General features: G+C 36.3%; 1 protein-coding gene across 3 annotated transcripts in view; it reads left to right on the forward strand.

The window, feature by feature from the left end:
- LOC117415306 (renalase-like) overlaps positions 1-13,845 on the forward strand; it is a 69,075-nt gene that overhangs the window by 17,729 nt on the left and 37,501 nt on the right. The window lies entirely within an intron of this gene.

Here is a 13,845-nt window from a genome sequence, read left to right on the forward strand (position 1 = left end):
ATGTATAATTTCTAATTGTTTAAATTCCTTGTGCCTTATTACTTCCTGCTCTTCAGGTCATGGCATTGAAGGGTGTAGCTTTTATGTACAATAAATACGTGGCAGATTCATTTGTTACACAAATGGAATCTGTGTCATGTGAGCTCATTTACATTGAAGTCTGTGCTGCATATTGCAGGTAAATTTTCTTTCCAACCCTGTATTTCCCTGCTTTTTGTATCTCGGCCACTAATTCTGCATCGTAAGACTCTTCTTTAATTGTTTATAATTGCAAAACTTCCCTAAATTCTTTGTTATGCTGTTCATCTTATTCACTTTTCTTCGCCAATATTGCTGTATCATCCTTAAAGTATTACTGACCACTGTTCTCGAAACAACATGTTTCACATTTGAATAAGTACCCATTTTGAAAAGGTTGGTTCTCCACACAGTTTCAGAGGATAAATAAATAAGATGATTGCATCAGGCCCTTTTTTAGAACTATGATTTTAATAGTTTCACTTCCTCATCACATGAACAGGGCCCATATTAAAAGCAGCAAACATATTTTGAGTGAGAATAAAGAAATGAAATACCTTTTGCTAAAGTAGATAAAAGCATAATTACAGAAAAGAAATGTCATGTTCATCCAAAGTTTTCACATGTCATTACATTATAATAATTACAAATCGTTATTTTCTTTCTTTGGTCTTTCTCCATGACTGGAACCTGCTGGAATGGAGGAAACAAAGTCTCCTTACATAGAATATCTCACTTCCTTGTGTCGTGGTTGATTACAGAGTTGCTTAATTGTATTGGAAAAGTTCAGGCTGCTTCAGTCCAAGCTAGTGGATGTTTATTCCAAAGATTAATAAAAGATAGTTGGACTTTAAAGGAGATATGCTTTTAAGATATAGCGTTAGTTCAGTTTGTGTCTGTGTCAGCCAGTGCCAACAAAAAGACAGAGATGCTTCAATTTCTATAGAAACTGCTATATTGTATTGCTTTACATCATCTATTTTTCCTATTCCATTTGGCAATATTGCCTCGGCAGAATATCTTGCCAAGGCTGACTTGAGCATGTCATTGCCAAAAATTAAAGTACATTTTTGGGGTAGTTCTTCGCAAGACTAAACCTTAGAAGCCTTTAGCCTTCCCTTATGAAGTTTAATGACTACATTCATTTTAAGTGTGCTGGGTATAGGACACCCGTTGCACAGCAGTTTTAGTCGTTCTAGGTTTTCCTTTGAGTCTTAATGATAAAATACCTGCAAAAAATGGTGTATCTAATTAAACGCACACTAAAAGCTGGAAATAGCTCAAACTGCTGTGCAATGGGTGTCTTACATTGTACCCTACGGTTGTGTGTACACTATTTGAGGTTTGTGTACATTTTGTGTGTGTTTTTTTTCCAAACTGATAATGAACTGAGATGCAATTAATTTTGGTTTCTGAGTTAAGGAACTATGAACAAAATGCAGGAAGAATGATATACTAACAACACACAGCAAAAGCTTATTAGTTTTGGATGAACACTCGCATAACTAAATCATAAAATATTCAGTAGTACAAAAAAGAAAAGTATTGATCCAATTACTTTTTTTTTAACGAGAACTAAACCAATTTTGAGCAACTTCATTGACAAAGAGACTAATGAAATGAAATCTTTTTTAAAAGTCTAATCTTTATTAAAAGTTTCGTTTTAGTTTTACTATGAGCCATACACTATACCATCTCTTATTTGTGACCATATTCTTTATGTAAATCTAACAACCCATTCATCCATCTGTATCGTTACACAACCACATTGCAGTACTTTGTTTTTTTGTCATACAGGTGGGTATAAATCATCTGATTGGTTGCCTGGAGCACCAGTTCAAGGAAAACGTGTCCCTTTACCACACTGCTGCCAGCATCAATGCCAAAATGTTAGCACATTTTAGTAGCACATTGCCTGACCAAGCTTTTTTGTATTACTTGGAATGCAGTGTCTACTGACATTTTGGATGTTATCTATCATATTACAAAATGTAATTTTCAACTCTGCCCAAACTTCTGTTTTCATTGACAACTGCAGCTAGCTGCCAAAGTCAACAGGAGACCCAGGAAGTTTACTGTTTTTCTGGGAGAAATGGCTATGTTATAACATTGGTAGAGAGATCTGAGATGTCATTCAAACGTTTTTTTATAGTGCTGACGATGGCTGAACAAAAGTGAACGAAATCTGACCTGTAATGTAAAATTCCACATGAGCAAAATCTTGTAATATACCAAATCAAAACCTGCTCAATGGACTGTCTGAAAGTGTCTGACAGGTCATGTTACCTGAGAAATATGAATGTACAGGAACTGATCAGAGTGACCACTACAGACAGGTGCTCCTTATTTCGGTTACTTCTTTAACTCTTCTTTGACTGGTTAACCTGAAATGCCTGATGGCAGTGTTATGCGACAATTGACTGGAAATCCCAAGCCAACCTAACCTCTGCTAGCACCCTGTACTGTATTTTGGATTTCAGAAGTCTGTACAGCCAATCAGTAGTTTATGCAACATAAGGGCAACCAATCAGAATACAAACATTTTCCAATTAGTGCTACAAGTTATTTTCAATGGCCGAGCTGCGAAACCCAAAAATGTTAGTCTGCCTCCACTCTTGCTGCCCACAGTACTGAAAGTTGTCAGGGTCTTGTCTTTAATGCAAGAGACTTAAGAGAAAATGTTATTAATAATAACAATATATTATTATTATTATTATTTTGGATTATGGGTCCATATGTACAATGTTCTATATTAGTGTATTATTAAGACACAACTTCTTATTTAATTTACTAATTAAAAAAAAAAATATATATATATAATTACACTATTTATGTCTCTTTTATATTTCCCTTTACTCTTACTGTTTATGACATTAACTTCGGTCCATAATACAATGAATTATCAAATAATGCAAATAATGGATTATCAGCTAATACGATAATAAAACTAGTATTTTGAAGTAATAATTAATAGCTACTATAGACTAGGTAATTGAACCCCAAACTGATCTATAGTCTGAACTATCACAAGAAAATGTATGCTGATAGCAGCTATTGAAACCAAACTTCAATATCATAATCTAATGACAAGTATGTAAAACATGCAATGTATTAAAGTATCAAAACATAAAAGAACCACTGGACAAACATGGTACAGGTTATTAGCCATGTGTAAAAATCACTAATCTGAACAGCGTCCGGTTCCAACTGGTTCAGATTAGCAAGAGTCTACTGCAATAGAAATTAACTATCAATACACTAAAAGCATCCCAACACTACATGATTGCTTCCGTGGGCTTTTGCATAACGAGTTCTGTTGATGATCTGAAACCAGTTCCTTTTGGTGTTTGTATTACTGTTAAAGTGAGAAATGTAGTATTTGTAACTGTGTTGGCTGATACTAACATTTACTGGTTCTTATCCAGTAACATACAGCAAGGGCACTAACTGGCACCTTTGAACATATTATTATTATTATTATTATTATTATTATTATTTATTTCTTAGCTGACGCCCTTATCCAGGGCGACTTACAATTGTTACAAGATATCACATTATTTTTACATACAATTACCCATTTATACAGTTGGGTCTTTACTGGAGCAATCTAGGTAAAGTACCTTGCTCAAGGGTACAGCAGCAGTGTCCCCACCGGGATTTGAACCCACGACCCTCCGGTCAAGAGTCAAGAGTCCAGAGCCCTAACCACTACTCTACACTGCTACCCTCATATACATAACATAGTGGATTTCAGTTTCCAGAGCTATTAAATTGTTTTGTTATCTTTCAAAATACTGATAAAACAGATTTTTCTTCTCATATTGCACAAATGCTTAGATGTTCAATCCCTATGCATATTAACCCATGTGAGAAATGCAGTAGATAAAGGAGCATGGATGTCTGCCAAATTTTGAAAATAATCTAGCTACAGTATGTATGTATTTTAGTTTTCAGGGTGTATGCCAAAAGAAATGGCACTATCTTTATCCCCACACGACAGCACTTAATTGCAAACAGGTGGCTGGACTGTTCTTCCAATAATGCAGAAGAGCTGAATAAGTACAATTTAAAATTAGAATCTGATACAAATTCACTTCCAGTTTGGCAGGCACAGAAAGAGCATAAAAGGAGCCATTTCTGCTTTAAAAAAAAAAAAAATTAAGAGGAAGCTGACATTTTGCTTATAATAACTGTATTGACGGTCGTGTTCTGCATGGCTTTGTTTAAGAACATTTTATAGGGTTATAACTATTGTGGTGGTGTTTATGTTGGTTGTTAAGGGTAGAGTGTGTGTTTCTAAAAATGGCAAAAAGTGGGTAATAGGCCTCCCCTCTAAATCATAATTGAATCATTATAGCTCCAGTTTTCATTGCAGTGCCACACAGTGGCAGGTCCCCTCTCAGAATTCTGCTCTTCTTTCTGTTCTGTGAATGACAAATTAGTGCCAACATGCAACAATATCTCCTCTTTTGTCATTATTTATTTTTTAATGTTCACAGCAGACATGCCAGTTTTTAATGTTTTAGCTAAAAGTCCACAAGCTCCAGCTGCACACCCACACATGATACAGGGTGTTGTATTAGCGAGGCAAATGCCAGATTATATAACCTGTGCTCCAAGGGGAAAAATACGTTATACAATCCATAGTCAACTGATTATTCTATCCATGAATAGTGATTTACCTATCATTTATATGTCCTTTCTATGAATTAGACTTTTGCACCACCTTGGCACACTTGGCTAGTTCTGCCCGAGAGAGGCCCAGTCTTGCATGGAGTTTGTTGGTACTGTGTCTAACTGTAGCCAGTGGCATTGTCTCTCAACTAAATTAACACATTAGTAGCTATTTGTGTATAAATTAGAAATTTGCAGGAATAGCAAGTACACAGAAGGTAGCAAAATAGTAAGTAGAGAAACAATTATAAACGTCAGGAGGGTGTTCTCCAATGAGCTTTAAGCAGTTTATGCAGCTGGAAGAAGGTCTGCTGCAAACCCTTGTATCATTTTGACAGATGAAGACCTATAAGTAGTTTCTAAGTACAATTGGAACATGGCGCTGCATTGCATAGTATGCACCAATAGCTTTCTGTTGCAGCCATCCGCTTGGTTCCAGTTGTCTACCATCAGCTGCCAAGTGTATTTGTTAAATCGAACTTGGTGGATCTGACTATAAAAGTGAGCTGTTTGAGTGTTGCCCAAATTAGAAACAGCTGATGTGAACAAAAAAGAAAAAAAAAAAAAAGACCTGGCAAATACCCAATGTAAGTTACATCAACATGGTATTCCTGTGTAACTACTTACAAGCAAAACTCGGATTGACTTTGGAGTTTATCTGGGAAATTAGTGCTCTGTGGCCTAATATTATAGAACAGCACTTTTTCACAGCACTGTATGTTCTTTTTTGTTTATTTTAGTTTTTTGTTTTTTGCAAAGGCAGTTGAGTTGCAGTTGGCTTCAGCTGTGATTTTTTTTAAGTACAATTTTGTGAATTTAATATTCATAAATGCTAAAGGCTGATACCACTGACTATCAGTCTGTTAAGCACCATGCAAACTCAATGAAACACTGCCAATATCAGTCTTGACCTGAAGTACTAGTGCTAGTACTGGGGCTCAGTGAAATCACGCTTTGTAACCTTTACCAGCGGTTGATCCATAACTTTTCAACATTCAGTCATAAGATATGCAGTCATACTAAAAAGAAGCTTAGTACGTGTAATAGAATAGGACAAATGTTTAGACAAGAAGCCTTTTTTTATTAATCCTTTTTTTGTTTTTGTTACTTATGCATGTTACAAAGAAGTTGTATTTTAAATTAGGTCATTTTTATTCAGTTCAAATTGAACATTTACTGTGAACTGGAAGTAAACCTGAAGTGAATTAACAGTCCTTTTCACTCGGTCTATGTAAAACAATGATGAATAAGAATGGATATGAATAAAAATATTAAAAAGGACTGATATAGTGCATCTGCAAGTGCTCAGATGAAAATATTTGAAATACAAGAGGCAAATATAAGTGCAGGCTAGCTTGAACAAGGCTATACATCCCTTCCTTATTTGAGTGGCCTTCAACTTTGGGGAGCCTTGTAGCAGTTCATGTTTGCTAAAGCTGTCTTATTGAGCTTAAATAGGGAAGAGAAGGTTTTTTAGAAAGTACAGAATAACACCCTTGCTTTGAACTATAGTGACCGGCCAATGTCAGATTCTGTATTATAAATATTTCAAACGGAAACAAACACAAACATTACATTGCCCAGTTTTAGTTATCACTTTGTTTAGTAGGCCAAACATTTCAAAACAAGTTTGCTTTCGAATGTAAATATTTTAATTAAAGTCAAAGTAAAAACAAATAGAAGCAGGGGTGTAGTGCTGGTGGGTCGCGGGGGAGCGCCGCCCCCCCCCCACTTCTCTTGGGCAGGGAGCGCACCGCTCCCATACTTCACGTGTAGAATATTGAACTGTTTTGCTCCTATTAATATATGGAGATATACATACAAATAAGCAAAGAGTACAATACCTCGCAAATTGGCTTACATTGACTAATTATGCTGCATTACTTTATGTACAGGTAAAAGAGATGTGTGTTTAGCAGTATTGGAGTAGCACATGTTTTTTCTGTGGGTGGCAAAAAAAATGCCAATATACCTATATTCTGTTCTTTAACAAACAGAAAAATAACCTTGCTTTAGTAATTGAAATTGTGATGCAACATTTTTAAATAGTTACATGGTAGGATAAAGAGCATATCCCAGCTATCCTAAGAAACTTTATAGGGAAAATTGCCATCATCCTTAATTCTTCCAGCACATTCAGTTCTAGAGTATATATTTAGTAGAAAATGATGTAGTAGGAAGGTTAATACACATTGAAATCATTAGAAGTGCACAGATGTTTGGAATTTTACTAGAAGCCAATTTCCAGATAGGTGCAGGTCTTTAAAGGTTGTCGTTTTGACTGGCTGTTCTGCTGCACACCACTCTTTGCTTGACAAGTTTAGTCTGTCAGACAAATTAACGATAGATCCCTGAGATCAAAGTTCCTATTTACTTCCTGCCAGCTTCAGATACTGTAGTTGGGCCTAAACTATTTCTGTCGAGGAATTATAGCTTCCATCAAACTGTGAATCATGAATAGGGATTCACTTGGCTGCCATTTATGATGGCAAGAAACTTTTGTTAGAAGTTTCAATTGGACACGTAACCTAGGCAACATGGGATGATATTTCAGGATGGAGTAAAGACTTATTTTCCAGTTACTGTTATTTTAAGAGTTCTAGCTCCTCTCCTAACCTACAGTGCATTGCCATGTGGTTTATGATCAAGGGAATGTGGGTACGGTTAATTTCTGTTTGCTAAAGGAGTGAACACTTTTTTGTAATGCTTTGGGGGGGGGGGGGGGGGATCTGTCATTTTGGTTTGTTTATAACTGAAATTTGTGGTAACAAATATATTGAAACTATTACTATTATTTATTTCTTAGCAGACACCCTTATCCAGGGTGACTTACAATTGTTACAAGATATCACATTATTTTCACATACAGTTATCCATTTACAGTTGGGTTTTTACTGGAGCAATCTAGGTAAAGTACCTTGCTTAAGGGTACAGCAGCAGTTGCCCACCTAGGATTGAACCCACGACCCTCCGGTCAAGAGTCCAGAGCCCTAACCACTACTTCACTTTTTGAAGTACCTCTGAGGTCTTATTTGTCTAATTCAAAATGATTACCATAAAAATGACAGTTTGACTCATTATTGTCCCTTGCCTTGCTTAAGTACTAAATTCACAAGCACTCATTTATTCATGAATTATTTTATATATAGTACTGTGCAATTATTTGTAGGAAACAGAAACAAACAGCTGTTAACCATTTGGGGGAAGCTGCTTTTATATATATATATATATATATATATATATATATATATATATAGTAAAAGATCACGCCACACAAGGATTCATGCCCCTTTAAAATTACGACCCAGCACAACAGAAATGGATTTTTTTAAGCGCTATTTTTTTAATAAACACACAAATAAACAAAACACAAAACAAAACCTAACTCCGTCCTGGAGCGCTGACTACACAGGTTGTTCCCTGACTAACTTGCAGGACGGCTAAGCCGTTTACCTGTGACCACCAACAAAACACACACGCTTAACACAGCACTTACTTTTTTTTTAGACTGCACGGAAGCAGAGCACCTTATCTGCCTCCTTCTACTCAGCAGCCCCGATCAGATTAACTGATCCTCTCTTATACCCTGCCCTGGTCTCAATTACTAATTACTGCACAGGTGCAAGGATAATTAAATAATAAAACAGTTAAATTAAACAATAAAACAATAAACAAAAACTAATTAACAGAAAAACAAAACAATTAAACAATAAAGGTGCATTTCTTTCTCTTCAGGGAGGCTTTAACCCCCTCCCTGCTCTCTCACATTCCCGCTGCTGTTACAATATATATATATATTGTAAAAGATCCTCACCCACTCTGGTTCGTTGCCCCTTTAAAACACTGACCCAGGCACAGAAATGGATTTTTAAACTGCGCTGACGCGCTATTTTTAATAACACAACAAAAAATAAACACAAAATAAACACCTAGCTCCTTTTAGAGCAGTAACTAGACAGGCAGGTCCTTGACTCACTCGCAGGATGGCTAAGCCGTTTACCTGCCAAACACATTAAACAAACAAAAACACACAGGGTTTCCACACTTTACGACTGCTTGGAAGCAGAGCACCTTTTCTGCCTCCCTCTCCTCAGCAGCCCTGAGCAAACTAACTGCTTTACTTTTATACCCTGCACCTGGTCCTAATTTACAATTACTACCCAGGTGCAGGGGATAATTAAACAATAAAACAATTACCAAATTAAACCAAACAAAAAAATTAACAAAACTAACAATAATGTGCCTGCGCACGTGCCTTATGCAGGGAGGATTTTAACCCCCTCCCTGCTATGTTACAATATATATATATATATATATACATACAGTATATAAAAATGCTGCTTGCATGCAAGCACCAATACAAGGTGTTATAGCTGGGATATGTAGACACCATTGTGTCATATCCCAGCCCCCCTCTTCTATTTTTGGGCTTATATTCTGTTTTTTAAATTGAAAATAATTTTTTATTCCAAATTGTGCTGGCCTACAATATCTAAAGCACTGATACTTGTATTTTGTAGTGAGAATACATATGTTGTTGTGAGAGTATCTTGGAAAATTTTTTGAACCACAGCTGTAGAAATACAATTTTTGTATTAATTCCTCAGCTTACGTCTTCTTAATTAGAAGAGTCAGGTGAAAGCTGGACCTTGCATCCTGCAGACCTCCAGCCTTGATTCAGAAGGCTTGCTCACCCCCAGCAGCTGAGTGGCGGTTAACAGTTTTGCACATAATTATTTTTCCATTCCATCGTTTTTGCCAGAGATTTCCATGGCAGTACTTTTAACACCACGCTGGGACCGCAAGGCATGATTCATAGAATTACAAAGTCTACTTTGGCGTGCCCATTGCTTTGTTTGGCATTAAGTGTCTTTTATTAATTGAAGATATTATACAGTGGGTAGCCCATTTAAATCCTCAAACAAATCCTCCTCCCACCCTACAAATGAAGAACTAAGGGAAGTGCTGGTTGATCTACAAAATCTTCCTAAAATATTAGGAATAACTGGGATTTTAAGCACACTTTTGAGACCAAATGGAGCATTGATTTAGTGCCTTTCAAGGTCACAAAATGTCTTCTTCAATAATCACACCCACAGATAAGGTCTTTATAATCACACTCACAGATTATAAACTACTGAGGCTTCATTAGGAACAATTGCAAACGTTCTGAAAAACAGACTTCACTGAAGAGAAGAATTTTAGAGGAATTAGTTGTTGCGGAACGGTCAAGTAACACCCCCCCTCCCCACCACCACCACCACCACCACCACCACCACCACCACGTACTTCGCAGAACCTTCAAATAGAATTAGTAGTGATTTGGCTTTAAGCTACAAATTTGTTCACCAGAAGATATATTGACCAGCATGGTATAGACTAGTCATTTTACATTTACTGGGTCTTCCAACTTTGTCGTGACTAACCACAAACCTGTGAAGACAATCTTGCAGTGACTGGAGCTTTGTTGTTGTTGTTTGTTATTTTTTTTGGTTTGAGGGTAACCTGAAGAACCAAGAACAAATACAGCTGTGCAGCATATTTGAGTAATATTGACCTTATCTGTGTTCTCTGAGAACAAAATTAAGATTAAAATATTCCCATGTTGTTCAAGTCATGCCACAAGCCAATGTTTATGAACCTCAGCGAGTCATTCATGATGTAATTTTTTGCTCTGCGTTGACCATCCGATTCCTTTCCAAAGATTTATTGCTCATTTCGTTCTTTCCGAGGGTGTTGCTCTTTTATGTTCATGGGTGCTGCACTTTAAATGGGCCCCCACTCAGGAGCTCTGAGTGTCTAGACAGGGTCTGCTGTAAATATGACTTTTTATTCATGATGATGTAATGATAATAGACAGGCTCAAAGTTTAATAAGTAAAGTACTTTCTTTCGCTCGAGGACTATGTAGGATTCTTATGTGGCAGACTGCTGCTGATCTGAATGAAAGTTAAGCATGCTTGAGTTTGACCTCACTTGGTGTCTTCTTTCACATCCTTTACAAGGCTGTTTGTAATGGGGAAACAAAAAAAAACATATTTTAATATTAAAAACTTGTGGAACCATTTTATAATGCAGAATTTGTTCCGGCATGTTACAAATTGTAAATATTTGTATACAAAGTAGGACTAATATAGAGTGATTTTGATGGTGGTTATTTTTGGACATTTTGCCCAAACACATCTTATAATTAATGTTTTTCTTTACTATATAATCTTTTAATAAAATATGTCTCACCATCTACCTACGTGTATATTTTTAAACATCATTCTGATAGAATATATACATTTTATGGGAACCTTACTGAAAAGCAAATACCTCCACATAGTAGTAATAACTTAAATAAAATCAGAGTTTAGGTTGGGATCTGAAGCCTGCAATTGGCTGCCATTGTATAGCTCTTTAAATATGTTGTCAGTTTATTCATTTACCACTTCAATCTTTCTCCCAGTCCTTTCCATATATTTTATAGATTGGGAATAATTCACAGATTTTAATTTTACAATTTTATTCTGCGGCCAATATAGTCATATTAAGAACCACAAACAATAATAAACAAAAAAAAAAAATCACGTAACGTTGCAGAAAACAGGTAACATTTTATATTATTGACTATTTTGTGAAAAGCTTATTTTTCTTTTACCATCACTAGTATATCAAAGAAAATGGGTAAAACCTTATGAATAATGTCAACTGTGAAACAGTGGTGTGCAAAGAGTTCATTATTAAATATGAGTAATTACTGTTGATTTTACTAATTTTATATCATTTTTATTGTTCTCTCCCTTGTCAAAATGGAGGCAAACATTGCGCTGGTGAAAAAAAGCTTTCAGAAAACTCCTGGTTTGGAATCAGTGCAGACAATTAAAATGAAATGCTCATAAAACATTTAACAAGGAGACATTTCTGTTGTGGTTTTTATTGTTAAAACTTGGATATTCATTCCCATAGAGGAGAATAAAGTCGGGAGGGAGTTGGCTGGAGATTGAATACAGCCCAGAAAAGGTTATGAATTATTTGTAGGAAACAGAAACAAACAGCTGTTAACCATTTGGGGGAAGCTGCTTTTATATAGTAAAAGATCACGCCACACAAGGATTCATGCCCCTTTAAAATTACGACCCAGCACAACAGAAATGGATTTTTTTTAAGCGCGGTTGCGCCATTTTTTTAGTAAACACACAAATAAACAAAACACAAAACAAAACCTAACTCCATCCTGGAGCGCTGACTACACAGGTTGTTTGACTCATTATTACACAGTTTGACTCATTATTGTCCCTTGCCTTGCTTAAGTACTAAATTCACAAGCACTCATTTATTCATGAATTATTTTATATATATATATATATATATATATATATATATATATATATATATATATATATATATAGTACTGTGCAATTATTTGTAGGAAACAGAAACAAACAGCTGTTAACCATTTGGGGGAAGCTGCTTTTTATATATATATATATATATATATATATATATATATATTAATATATATATATATAGTAAAAGATCACGCCACACAAGGATTCATGCCCCTTTAAAATTACGACCCAGCACAACAGAAATGGATTTTTTTAAACACGGTTGCGCTATTTTTTTGATAAACACAAAAATAAACAAAACACAAAACAAAACCTAACTGCGTCCTGGAGCGCTGACTACACAGGTTGTTCCCTGACTAACTTGCAGGACGGCTAAGCCGTTTACCTGTGACCACCAACAAAACACACACGCTTAACACAGCACTTACTTTTTTTTAGACTGCACGGAAGCAGAGAAAGGGAGGCTTTAACCCCCTCCCTGCTGTCTCACATTCCCGCTGCTGTTACAATATATATATATATATATATATATATATATATATATATATATATTGTAAAAGATCCTCACCCACTCGGGTTCGTTGCCCCTTTAAAACACTGACCCAGGCACAGAAATGGATTTTAAACTGCACTGACGCGCTATTTTTAATAACACAACAAAAAATAAACACAAAATAAACACCTAGCTCCTTTTAGAGCAGTAACTAGACAGGCAGGTCCCTGACTCACTCGCAGGACGGCTAAGCCGTTTACCTGCCAAACACATTAAACAAACAAAAACATGGAAGCAGAGCACCTTTTCTGCCTCCCTCTCCTCAGCAGCCCTGAGCAAACTAACTGCTTTACTTTTATACCCTGCACCTGGTCCTAATTTACAATTACTACCCAGGTGCAGGGGATAATTAAACAATAAAACAATTACCAAATTAAACCAAACAAAATTAACAAAACTAACAATAATGTACCTGCGCTTATGTCTTACGCAGGGAGGATTTTAAACCCCTCCCTGCTATGTTACAGTACTTATACAGTACTGTGCAAAAGTTTTAGGCAGGTGTGAAAAAAATGCTGTAAAGTAAGAATGCTTTCAAAAATAGACATGTTAATAGTTTATATTTATCATTTATGCAAAGTGAGTGAACAGAAGAAAAATCTACATCAAATCAATATTTGGTGTGACCACCCTTTGCCTTCAAAACAGCATCAATTCTTCTAGGTACACTTGCACACAGTTTTAGAAGGAACTCGGCAGGTAGGTTGGCCCAAACATCTTGGAGGACTAACCACAGTTCTTCTGTGGATTTAGGCAGCCTCAGTTGCTTCTCTCTCTTCATGTAATCAAAGACAGACTCGATGTTGAGATCAGGGCTCTGTGGGGGCCATACCATCACTTCCAGGACTCATTGTTCTTCTTTACGCTGAAGATAGTTCTTAATGACTTTTGCTGTATGTTTGGGGTCGTTGTCATGCTGCAGAATAAATTTGGGGCCAATCAGATGCCTCCCTGATGGTATTGCATGATGGATAAGTATCTGCCTGTACTTCTCAGCATTGAGGAGACCATTAATTCTGACCAAATCCCCAACTCCATTTGCAGAAATGCAGCCCCAAACTTGCAAGGAACCTCCACCATGCTTCACTGTTGCCTGCAGACACTCATTCGTGTACCGCTCTCCAGCCCTTCGGGGAACAAACTGCCTTCTGCTACAGCCTAATATTTCAAATTTTGACTCATCAGTCCATAGCAGCTGCTGCCATTTTTCTGCACCCCAGTTCCTGTGTTTTTGTGCATAGTTGAGTCGCTTGGCCTTGTTTCCACG

This window comes from Acipenser ruthenus, chromosome 7, assembly GCF_902713425.1.
Source record: "Acipenser ruthenus chromosome 7, fAciRut3.2 maternal haplotype, whole genome shotgun sequence".
In the NCBI taxonomy this organism is placed as follows: Eukaryota; Metazoa; Chordata; class Actinopteri; order Acipenseriformes; family Acipenseridae; genus Acipenser; species Acipenser ruthenus.